Below are 13112 nucleotides of genomic sequence, written 5' to 3' on the forward strand. Positions count from 1 at the left end.
ACGAACCAATCACAATAACCTAACTCACCTTGTATCCAATCGCTGAGTATAAAACAGAACACCATGGAGCGTGCCAGAGCAATAGCAAACAGCACAACCTCGGGCACCCCGGATCAGGGCATGTCAACAAATCGTAAACGTAGCAGAGAAATATTCCGGCGCCTCCCACGCCAGGTGTCACTGTTCGGACTCGATTCATTTTTCAGGATCGTACCTTCAACGTTTCAGTCAGTCATGAATGGAGAGGACAAATCTTCATAAATCTGACGCGCCTATCGAGACGTCTGACGATGACTGAAGTGCTAATTACTAGTTTTCTCCCCAGTACCGTACCGTGTTCTCGCCTCACTATTCCGATCCTGTTGGATCAAGTAAAGCTTTTGATGCCTCAAAGATTCTGATTCGTCAAGCTTAGGCATGGAAATTAAACGAACTGCAAGAGTGTTCATTAATATCCTCAAACAGATTTTAAAATCAAATGCATTCACGACTCATCGCGACTTTCACAGTGGAACAGAGCCCCCCAAGGTGAATGCAAAATTGGAGATTGTTGGGATTAGACGGTATGGAATTGGATGCAAGCGACGTTGGGTTGACATTATGGTATACATTGGAGCTAACGAAAAGGTGTGATGTTGAAGTAGCCCATTCAGGTATGATGGTTCTTCGCCAAGTGAAATATGTTTGAACAGTAATTTGAACGTTGGTCAATGAAATTTGCTGATAGGGAGGGACAAGAGACGGCAGGGCAATAAAGCAAAAAAAAAAGAGCTGTATTGTAATGTAGCAAGGCCTAGAGAGAGAACGCAAACGGAGCATCTGCTTTTAGAAAAGCAGGGAGTTGCCATGGCAATGAGGGTCGGACCAGCACAAAGATGGCGATCTTCTCCATCTTCACGAATTGTACTCATCGTAACAGGTCTATAATAAGGACCGATGTGGTGTTAACGCTTTTTACTTAGCTTTGCTGTACAAAATTTGTACGGTTATCTCCTCTTGCACTTTTTTAATCCAATAGTTTGAAATAAGACAGTGAAGTAATGGGAATGCTACAGTGATTTACAGCTTTAAATTTAAGACGAGCTAATCAAGCCAAGACGTAATTTCGAACCGCAACGTCCATGACAGTCCAATATTTAATCGCTGTACTGAGCATAATCTGTCCAAGAGCTACGTATACCTTTGGACATGTTTAACACGACTCGGTACTCCGGAGTAGAGGCGAAGTAATTGATAGACTGGGCCAGAAAAAAAATCACATTTTATATGACAATTTAAAACGTGTGCAGACTTGTGCAGTGTCAGGATTTTAATATTTTAAACGATCCATATGGTAAGACAAATGTGAGTTTTTGTACAGATGGCAATTGCTATATAATACTATTCTGATGCTGATTACATAGTGACTTTGAAGTTCAACGTCGTGGAATAATCGTGTAGGATGTGGTTGTGTTGGAGAAGGTGCAGAGGGGATTCACTCTGACTAAAATCAAGGATCTTCCATAGAATCTACAGCGAAAAGACCATAAGACATAAAGAGCACTACACCACCAAAACAGTATATTCAACCCATCTACTGTAGTCCATGTCAACCCGCTTTTTGCCTCGTTTCATTTACCTGCACCCTCTATACCTCTCTCATCCATACCCATACAAACATCTCTTAAATGCTACAACTGAACCTACATTCACCAGTTCCTCTGGCAGCTTGTTCCACACTCGCACTGTTCTCTGACTGAACAAGTTCCTCTTAAATATTTCACCTTTCATCATTAACCTACGACCTCAGTTCTAGGCTCACCCAATCTCAGGGAAAAAGCCTGCATTATGCTTAACTATACCCATCACAATTCTGTATGCTTCTATATAAAATCCCCTCATTCGCTTGTGCTCCAAAAAATAAAATCCTAGCCTATTCATCCTTTCCCTACAAGTCCTCAAGTCCCAGGATCATCCTTGTAAATTTTTTCTGTACTTTTTCAACCTTATTGATAACTTTCCTATAGGGAGGTGACCAGAACTGCAGACAAAACTACAAATTTGACCTCACCAACATCTTATACAACTTCAAGATAACATCTCAACTCCGTACTCAGTGCTCTGCTTTATGAGGCTAACGTGCCAAAAGCTCTCTTTACCACCTTACCTACCCACACACATTATGAGTCTGTATTCCCAGATCCCTCTGTTCTATCTCAATCCTCAGTGCCCTGCCACTCACCATGCAAGTCCTATCCTGGTCTGTCCTCCCAAAGTGCAACAACTCCCACTTCTCTGCATTAAATTCCATCTGCCATTTTTCAGCCCATTTTCTCAGTTAGCCCAGATCCCGCTGCAAGCTTTGATAGCTTTCCTCACTGTCCACCATACTTAGTGTCATCTACAAATTTGCTGGTTCAGTTTACCACAATATCATCCATATCGTTGATACAGGTGACAAATAACAATGGATCCAGCACCAATCCCTGCAGTACACCACTAATTTATAGACCTCCAGTGAGAAAGACAACCATCTATTACCAGCTCCCTACTTTCTCCCTAGCCCCTTGATTTCAGTAAGGTTCCTACTTGTTTCTGTGCTGTATTGTTCTATTCATATGAAATACAGGTATATACTAAAAAAAACTTTCACCTTTCAAGCAAGCAGTTTTTAAACTCTTCTTATGCCTTTTAACATCACTAGACTAAATTCAATATGAACATTTGTGTCCCCTTCATAGTTATATACCATCTTTTGATTCCTGTAGCACACTTGTCAATGTTTCTGTTCCTTCTTTGCTACACATCAAGTTGGTCTTTTTCCTATCACAACATCTGTTCAGAAAGTAGACACAAAGTACACTTCAGATGTTGTGGTCAAAGCAACACATACAATATGCTGGAGGAACTCAGCAGTTCAGGCAGCATCCATGGAAACGAGCAATCAACGTTTCGGGCTGAGACCCTTTGTCAGGACTGAAGAGGGAGGGGGCAGGGGCCCTATAAAGAAGCTGGGGGGGGAGGGTGGGAAGGAGAAGGCTGGTGGTTGGCAGGTTAAAAACCAATCAGAGGAAAGATCAAGGGATAGGGGAGGGGAAGCAGGGAGGCGATAGGCCGGAGAGGTGAAGAAGGAATGTAAGGTGAAAGCACTGTGTAGTAGAAGTACTGTGTTGCAGAAGAAGACAGAATCATGAGAGAGGTAATAGGCAGCTGGAGGAGGAAGCAAAGTGAAACTGGGATGGTGGCTCTTCCCTCTAATTGAATTTTAACCTGACACCCACCAGCCTTCTCCTTCCCACCCACCCCCACCTCTTTATAGGACATCTGCCCACTCCCTCTTCAGTCCTGATGAAGGGTCTCAGCCTGAAACGTTGACTGCTCGTTTCCATGGATGCTGCCCGACCTGCTGAGCTCCACCAGCGTGTTGTACATGTTGATCTGTTCAGAAAGCATGCCTTAGCACCATGGCTTCTACATTCCTAATGGGGGTCAAGAGTCATGTATTAATTTGATAAATAGCAACTCTAAGAATCTGATAAACAAGAGATAGCAGCCCAAATTTGTTCTGAATCTGGACATGCATGAGAAACCATCCATGTCCTTGAACAAATATAAACTAAATGAATTAGAAGTGGGCACAGGACATTCAGCTTCAAGACTGCTTTGCCATTTAGCAAGATCACAGTTGGTGGAATCTAATCTTCAACTCCTCGTATCCATCAGCCTGCAGTAACCTCATCCCACTTGCATCTACCCCCAATGTAAAATTATTCTATTGCTTTTTATGGAAGTGTTTGAAAGACCTGCGCAGATAAATTTTTACTTCGCTTTCCTAAATACATAATCCTTATTCTTAAACAGTGTCTCTCAGGTCTAGATTCTTCCCCATTCAGAAACATCCTCTCTACATTGATCCAATTGTAATGTGGAAGCAGGTTTGCGGGTTTGACGAGTGAGACAGAAGACACAAATTACGAATATGCATACTAATCATTTATTTACAAGCAGTAAAAGTTTCGACCAAACATCTAAGTCCCCCAAAGTCACACGAACTATGAAACTAAATATTCAACTTACAGATACTTAAGTAAGAGTATATGTCTAGAGCATACTTTCCCGATGATTTTTCAGCACTAGTCGCTACCCCAGTCTGCAATGTACCTGGAGACTAAGGAAAGAGAAAGGCCAAGCCTTCCTCACGTGCTATTCTTACACCACCCCCCCCCCCACCCAAAGGTGTCCAGAACTGGAAATTGGTGTGCAAGCCAACCAATGGGAAAGAGCAGCCGCAATTTTCAAGCAGGCCAATCAATGACTGACACAACGGCCAGCAAATAAGCCAATCCCTCATGTGACACCAATGCAGACTCCTTGGGATCTCACATACTTGAATCAAGTCTCCTCTCACCCTTATCATTTCTCTTGTTTCCTTTTAACTTCAGTAGCACCCGTGAGCCCAGAACCCCACCCTAACCCTCAAAACCATCAAATTATCACTTATTTTCCCCTGAAACATATTCTCCCACTTTTGCCCTTTCATACCATCAATTCTTCTGTCACCCATCTACCTGTGAGGTAATTCACAGTATTGCCAATCAGCAAGCCTTTGAGATGTGGGAAATGTATAATCTTTAAGATTGAACCTCTGGAATAATTTGCAAAACAACAAAAGTTTGCAAGCAACTGTGCATGATTTCTGAATGCCTTGTTTGAAGATCTTTGTCCATAATTGTAAGTTATCATTAGAACAAAGGAACTAAAAAAAAACTCTGTTGTCAAAATATTGTAACACATTATTTCCTGCAATTCACATTTATTTATGAAACTGACAGGAGCTGGGCAGTTGTGATGATATAAAAGAAATCTAGGCATTGTAATCTTAAAGCCCTGTATTTTTGGGATTTGGAATCCAGTAACAGGAACAAAAATGACAGCTTATCAGTATAACCCTGCTACATATAATAATTCACTGCAGTAATGACCAAACACAATAAAAGCTAATGTACATTTTAAAAACAAGGAGAAAATCTGCACATGCTGGAAATCCAATCAACATACACAAAATGCTGAAGGAAACTCAGCAGGCCAGGAAGCATCTATGGAAAAGAGTACAGTCAACATCCATAGATGCTGCCTGGCCGCCTGAGTTCGTCCAGCGTTTTGAAAGTATATTTTAAAAGCTTCAACTTCCAGCATATATTGGATAGATACATTTTAGGTAAATTTTAAAATTAGTAAAAACTTTAAAACCCCAAAATATTACAAGTTGAAGTGTGAGGCAGCAGAGCCTCCCAGTTTCACTGACTTGGGTTGAATCATAACCTCTAGTGCTATATTTGTGAAGTTCACTCATTCTGTGACCATGTGGATTCCTCAGGTACTCCAGGTCCTTCCATATGCCAGTTAAAGAAGTTAATTAATAACTGTAAATCAAGTTTAGTGTGTAGGTGAATGCCAGAATCTGAGAAGAGACAATTGTAGTAATCTCAGTAGAAAAAAAATAGGATTGATGCAAAAGGTTGCTTTATGGTTGGCATTGACTCAGTGGGCCAAGCTCTATCATGAAGTAATACAGATCCTTCAGATACAAGCCCTTCAGCCCAATTAGCCCATGCCAACCACGGTGCCCATCTAACTGGTCCCAATTTATTGTATTTGGATCTATATCCAAGTCTCGTCCTTACACATACTTAAATTGCTATCACGAGAGGCTGGATAAGCTTGGGTTGTTTTCTCTAGAGTGCCGGAGGATGAGGGGAGATCTGATAGAGGTTTACAAGATTATGTGATGCATTGGTAGAGTGGACAGAGAGGATCTGTTTCCCAGGGCTGAAATGTCTAATACCATAGAAACATAGAAAACCTACAGTACAATACAGGCCCTTCACCCCACAATGCTATGCCGAACATGTACTTTCTTTAGAAATTACCTAGGGTTACCCATAGCCCTCTATTTTTTTTAAGCTCCCTGTACCTATCCAGGAGTCTCTTAAAAGACCCTATCATATCCGCCTCTACCACTGTCTCTGGCAGCCCATTCCACGCACTCACCACTCTCTGCATAAAAAAACTTACCCCTGACATCTCTTCCATGCCTAATTCCAAGCACCTTAAAATTGTGCCCTCTCGTGTTAGCCATTTCAACCCTGGGAAAAAGTCTCTGACTATCCACACAATCAATGCCTCTCATCATCTTATACACCTCTATCAGGTCATCTCTCATCCTCCACCACTCCAAGGAGAAAAGGCCGAGTTCAAGTTCACTCAACCTACTCTCATAAGGCAAGCTCCCCAATCCAGGCAACATCCTTGTAAATCTCCTCTGCACCCTTTCTATAGTTTCCACATCCCTCCTGTAGTGAGACGACCAGAACTGAGCACAATACTGCAAGTGGGGTCTGACCAGGGTCCTATATAGCTGTAACATTACCTCTCAGCTCTTAAATTTAATTCCACGATTAATGAAGGCCAATGCACCATATGCCTTCTTAACCACAGAGTCAACCTGAGCAGCAGTTTTGACTTTGCGGACTCAGACCCCAAGATCCCTCTGATCCTCCACACTGCCAAGATTCTTATCATTAATACTATATTCTGCCATCATATTTGACATACCAAAATGAACCACTTCACACTCATCTGGGTTGAACTCCACCTGCCACTTCTGTGCCCAGTTTTGCATCCTATCGATGATCCGCTATAACCTCTGATAGCCCTCCACACTATCCACAACACCCCCAACCTTTATGTCATCAGCAAATTTACTAACCCATCCCTCCACTTCCTCATCCAGGTCATCTATAAAAATCACAAAGAGTAGGGGTCCCAGAACAGATCCCTGAGGCACACCACCAGTCACTGACCTCAATGCAGAATATGACCTGACTACAACCACTCTTTGCCTTTTGTAGGCAAGCCAATTCTGGATCTACAAAGCAAGGTCCCCTTGGATCCCATACCTCCTTACTTTCTCAATAAGCCTTCCATGGGGTACCTTATCAAATGCTTTGCTGAAATCCATATACCTACATTTACTGCTCTATCTTCATCAGTGTGTTTAGTCACATCCTCAAAAAATTCAATCAGGCTCATAAGGCACGACCTGCCTTTGACAAAGCCATGCTGACTATTCCTAATCATAATATGCCTCTCCAAATGTTCATAAATCCTGCCTCTCAGGATCTTTTCCATCAACTTACCAACCACTGAAGTAAGACTCACTGGTCTATAATTTCCTGGGCTATCTCTACTCCCTTTCTTGAATAAGGGAACAACATCTGCAACCCTCCAATCCTCCAGAGTCTCTCCCATCCCCATTGATGATGCAAAGATCAATCTCCTCCCTCGCTTCTCACAGTGGCCTGGGGTACATCTCATCCAGTCTCAGAGACTTATCCAACTTGATGCTTTCCAAAAGCTCCAGCACATCCTCTTTCTTAATGTCTATATGCTCAAGCTTTTCAGTCCGCTGTAAGTCATCCCTACAATCACTAAGATCCTTTTCAGTGGTGAATACTGAAGCAGAGTATTCATCAAGAACCTCTGCTATCTCCTCCAGTTCCATACACACTTTTCCACTGTCACACTTGATTGGTCCTTTTCTCTCACGTTTTATTCTCTTGCCCTCCACATACCAGAGGGCATGCATTGAAGGTGAGGGGGGGTAGGTTCAAAGGGGGGGTATGATGGGTAAGATTTTTACTCAGACTCATGGATGCCTGGAACGTGCTGCCTAGTAAGGTGGTAGAGGCAAATACATTGTAGGCTTTTAAGAGACACTTTGATAGGCACATGGATGTGAGGAAGGAAGAGGGATATGGACATGGTGTAGGTAGGAGGGATTAGTGTTTGGGTGTTTTTGATTTGCTTTTTAGACGTGAACACTGTGAAACAAATGACCTGCTCCTGTGCTGTACTCCTCTGTGTTCTATGTACTACTTAAATGATACTATTGAACCTGCCTCAACCACTTCCGCTGATAGCTCATTCCATATACTCACTACCCTCTATGTGGAAAAAGGTGCCCCTCAGATCCCTTTTAATTCTTTCCCCTCTCACCCTCAAGCTATGCTCCCTCGTTTTAGACTCCCCGAGGAAAAGATTGTTACTATCCACGTTAACTTTGCCTCTCATAATTTTAAGCTCTTCTACAAGACTGCCCCTCATTCTCCTATGTTCCAAGGAATAAAGACCTAGCCTGGCCAACTTTTCAACATATTCGTAAATTTTCTCTGCATTCCTTCCAATTTAATCTATAACAGGATGACCAAAAACTGTACATAGTACTCCAAGTGCAGCTTCACCAATGACTTTTACAAACTTTCTGTACTTTATTAACTCTGTTAGGACTCCAATTTAACAATCACATTTTTTTTAAAAAATTTGCTTTAGAGCAGGGCTTCCCAACCTGGGGTCTATGAATTGGTTAATAGTAAGGGTCCATGGCATGAAAAATGTTGGAAACCTCTGCTTCAGAGGCTCAAAGATAAAGATCTTACAAGATGGGATGAGAGTTCTAATTATATTTAATGCGCACGACTTGTCCTTCCAAATAGGAAGTTCAGTGCTTTCTAAATTAAGTCAAAACACACCCTGTCCAAGGCTAGATTGCTGTTCCACTGCAAAAGGAAATTCCACAGAACAAAAAAATACATGGGTATATCTAAAGTTCCAGAGCCACTTGGAGGAGGGGTAGGAGTAGTACATAGAGAGCGTGAAGCACAAAGGAGAAGGAAGTATGACACGGAAAAAAAAAATTGGAGGGATGATACAGGAAATAATTCAGTCCCTCAAAGTTTGAAGGAGGAAATAATCCTTTCTTTTCCCTCATTCCCACAAGAGGATTTCTACCACCACTCACCCTCCTCTTTCTACCTGGATTTTTTTTTTAAATTGAAGGATTAAAGCAAGAAATTTGATGCAAAGTGTTAAAACATTTCCTTTGTAATACTTCCCAGGAAGATATTTGGCTCTAATTTCAAATTGTCTATGGATGGTTCATAAGATTAACACATTATTTTGTTCTCCACTTATCCCACTCCCTGTTGGGAAAAAGATAGGTGTAGTGTAGTCAAAGGAATGTTACAATCAATAAGTTACATGAATGTACTGGCAGTCTGTTAAGCTCTGCAGGGAGCCAATATAGAAGTTACACCCCAGTGCCAAACTAACTGGATTGTAACAAGGTAATTCTAACCTATTCAAATCATACAATTTCCATGCGAATAATTTAAGTGCAGTTTCTTGACCCAGTAACTATAGCAAAGTAATCAGATCTAGTGAGATGTTGGAAATAGTAAAATTACAAAATACCATGCCTGTAAAAAGTATTCACCCCCTTGGAAGTTTTCATGTTTTATTATTTTACAACATTTAATCACAGTGGATTTAATTTAGCTTTTTTGACTCTGATCAATAGTAAAAGACTCTTCCACATCAAAGTGAAAACAGAACTCTACAAAGTGATCTAAATTAAATACAAATATGAAACTCAAAATAATTGATGGAACAAGTATTCCCCCCCTTCAAGTCAGTATTTAGTAGATGTACCTTTGGCAGCAATCACAGCCTTGAGTCTGTGTGGATAGATCTCTATCAGCTTTGCACATCTGGATGCTGCAATTTCCACCCCCCCCCCCCATTCTTCTTTACAAAACTGCTCAAGCTCTGTCAGATTGCATTAGGGCTCGTGAGTGAACAGCCACAAATTTTCAATTGGATTGAGGTCTGGACACCGACTTGGCCACTCCAGGACATTAACTTTGTTGTTTTTAAGTCATTTCTGTGTAGCTTTGACTTTATGCTTGAGATCTTTGTCTTGCAGGAAAACAAATCTTCTCCCCAGTCGCAGTTCTCTTGCAAATTGCATTTGGGTTTCCTCTAGGATTTCATTTTCCCTCTACCTTCACAAGCTTTCCAGGGCCTGCTGCAGTGAAGCATCCCCACCACCACCATGCTTCATGGTAGGGATGGTGTTCTTTTGATGATGTGCAGTGTTTAGCTTATGCCAAACATAGTGTTTAGTCTGATGGCCAAAATGCTCAATTTTGGTTTAATCAGATCATAGAACCTTCTTCCAGAGTCTTCCACATACTGGCAAACTCTAGCTAAGATTTCATGTGAGATTCCACCCCCACCCCAACAGTGGCTTTTTCTTTGCCACTGTCCCATAAAACTGGTGAAGCACCCGGGCAACAGTTGTTGTATGCGCAGTCTCTCCCATCTCAGCCACTGAAGCTTGAAAGTCCTCCAGTGTTGTCATAGGTCTCTTGGTGGCCTCCCCTACTAGTCCCCTTCTTGCACAGTCACTCAGTTTTTGAGAACAGCCTGCTCCTGGCAGATTTACATCTATGCCATATTCTTTCCATGTCATGGTGATTGATTTGACTGTACTCCGAGGGATATTCAGTGACTTGGAAATGTCCTTGTATCCATCTCCTGACTTGTGCTTTTCAATAACCTTTTTGCAGAGTTGTTTGGAGTGTTCTTTTTATCTTCATGGTGTGGTTGTTGCCAGGATACTGACTCAGATACAGGTGTATTTTTATTACATTCAGTTGGAACACCTTGACCGCACACAAGTGATCTCCATTTAACTAATTAAGTGACTTCTAAAACCAATTTGCTGTACCAGTGATGATTTGGTGTGTTATACTAAAGGGGGTGAATACTTATGCAATGAATTATTTTGTGTTTTATATTTTAATTAATATAGATCACTTTGTAGAGATCTGATTTCACTTTAACACAAGAGTCTTTTTTCTGTTGATCAGTGTAAAAAAAAGCCAAATTAAATCCACTGGGATTCAATGTTGTAAAACAATAAAACATGAATACTTCTGGGGGGGTGGGGGTGAATACTTTTTATTGGCACTGTATGTCATTGTGCAAATTTCACTATCGGATTTATAAACAGTACTTCAACATCAAAACACTCAGTTTGCAGAAAGCAGGATTTCACATAGCTAGGTAATTCTTTAAATTAGCTAATAACAAGTGCTTTATCCATTGGGGCATTGGGAGAAGAAAACCATTGAAGGTGAGGGCATAGGATCTTCACCATATAGAGATATATCAGCATCCAAGTAATTGCAAGGCTCAAATGAATAGGTTAGCCTAAACGCATTGAAATATTTGAATACTGTAAACTTCTGTACCTAAAAATCTCACAACATACAAGATAATGAATGCTGGGCTTGAAAATAATGTGACACATTACAAATTGTAGATTACAGATAATTCTACAGGTATGAAAATATGAACCAATTATAAATCCCTACTCCTTTATGCCAAATTCAGTTTTGTAATAGAAAATTGTTGCTGTTAGGAAAATAGGATACATTTATCTACAGAGTTTATTCAAAACATCTTTTATTGGAACTCTTAAATTCTACCCAAAAACCGTTAAGCTAGGACACACACACATTATATATGTGTGCTAAAAAGTGTTTGAAATAAATTCTGGTGAACTATATATTGCTGCATTTCAAAATGCATTTCCTCCAATAAAGCATTAATATAAACATTTCAATAAAATATATTGTGTACAAACAGAAAGCTTGAACACGGTATGAGATTGAGATTGTAAATTAATGGCATATGCCATTAGGCTGCCACATTATATGTGTGCATCTCACAAAAGTAAAAAAAAAAAGCTAAACCTACATGAGTTATCCCAAGCTCCGTGTTTTGTTTTAGAGCTTCAAAACATAACAGTGGTGGAGAGGTAGTTTTAAAATGAAACTGAGATGACCACCTACCTGTTGAAATGCAGCGAGATGTTAGTTTAAAAAAAAGTATAGCACCATTTCGTCGCAAGAGGAATGAGCTTTTTTTGCAAGAGAAGACAGACATTCGAGTGTTTAAAAAGGCAGAAAACAGATGAACTTCATGGGTTCATAAACAGTGAGTATCAGGTGATAATATTCATAAATAAAAAGGAGAAATGGCTAGATACAGCAGGAAGATAGATGCATTCAATTGCATAAAGGATAACTGGCTTATGTATACTGAACAAAATGGGCAGTATTTTAAAGCAAATAGAATTGCCTGTGAGAAATGAGTACCAGTTTTACTGACTATAATAGATGGAAGAGTACACAGCGTGCTTAAAAGTTTTACTGCTCCAACCAAACCAGCTGAAAAGAGCTTTGCTGATATTGTGTATGTAATGCAAGAACATTTAGAACTGAAACCATTGCTGACTGCAGAACACTTTAGGTTTCATAAGCAGAATCAAAAGGAAGCATTTCAGCATGCAAGGCTGAATTGAAGAAATTGTCTGAGCATTACCAGTTCAGTAATGGGCTTAATAATGCACCGACAGATCATTCAGCAAGTTGAATCTTGCAAGAAATCATTCAAAACAGCTCCTAACTGAAGCACAACTTACATTTAAAAGTTGAAATTGGTGTATCAATGGAAAAGGCAACCAGAGATGCAATTGAGTAGCAATCAAGAATGAAAGTGAACATGAACAAAATTACATCTATACAGAAACCTGCCTGGCCAAATAAATTGTGTTACTATTGTAGCGGGGCTCAAATAACCAGCCAAAAGGCATCTCAAAGATACTGAACTTAAGCCTGCAGATATCCAATAAAGAACTTATACTGGAGAAAAGGAAACTCCTACATCAATGACATTTGTAACAGAATCAGAATGAAGTTTAATTTCACCAAAGGATGGCATTGGAAAACTTAAGCATATCAAGGGTAAAATAGTTCCAAATGAAAAGGCCACATCCCAGTTTTACAAAGTCCTTTATGGTATCTGTGATAAAGTAGTCAGTGAGATAAATTGCATGAGATTGAAGGAATTCTTTCTAAGATTGAGTAGAGCCCATGGATAACGCCAACAGTCCCACTAACCAAGAAGAATCGGTCTGTCAGGATCTCTGGAGATTTTAAGGTCATCGTCAGCCCAATACTGAAAGTTGATTAATATACTCTGCCCAGGATAGAAGATACATGACCATAAGATATAGGAACAGAATTAGGCCATTTGGTCCATCAAGTCTATTCCACCATTTCATCAAGGCTGATCCATTTTTGCCTTTTCTCCCTAACTAATCAAGAATCTATCAATCTCTGCCTTAAATGTACTCAAATGATTTGGCTTCCTCAGCTACCCGT

The 13112-nt window shown here is 40.4% G+C and overlaps 1 protein-coding gene and 1 long non-coding RNA gene across 4 annotated transcripts in view; one reads left to right on the forward strand and one right to left on the reverse strand.

The window, feature by feature from the left end:
- Window positions 1-13112, reverse strand: part of LOC132380479 (protein 4.1-like) — a 167057-nt gene that overhangs the window by 141527 nt on the left and 12418 nt on the right. Inside the window, exon 1 of one of the 2 annotated variants that reach the window (XM_059949307.1) lies at window positions 29-50. The exons of the other annotated variant lie outside the window; for it this stretch is intronic. The gene's annotated coding sequence lies outside the window, so the exon portion shown is untranslated. Of the gene's footprint in view, window positions 1-28; window positions 51-13112 lie in introns of those variants that run through there. 2 annotated transcript variants of the gene reach the window in all.
- LOC132380480 (uncharacterized) overlaps window positions 51-13112 on the forward strand; it is a 64349-nt gene continuing 51287 nt past the window's right edge. For both annotated transcript variants that reach the window (XR_009507789.1, XR_009507785.1), the window contains exon 1: window positions 51-653. This is a non-coding gene — a long non-coding RNA (uncharacterized LOC132380480). The remainder of the gene's footprint in view (window positions 654-13112) is intronic.

The sequence above is a fragment of the Hypanus sabinus genome, chromosome 24 (genome assembly GCF_030144855.1).
Source record: "Hypanus sabinus isolate sHypSab1 chromosome 24, sHypSab1.hap1, whole genome shotgun sequence".
Taxonomy (NCBI): Eukaryota; Metazoa; Chordata; class Chondrichthyes; order Myliobatiformes; family Dasyatidae; genus Hypanus; species Hypanus sabinus.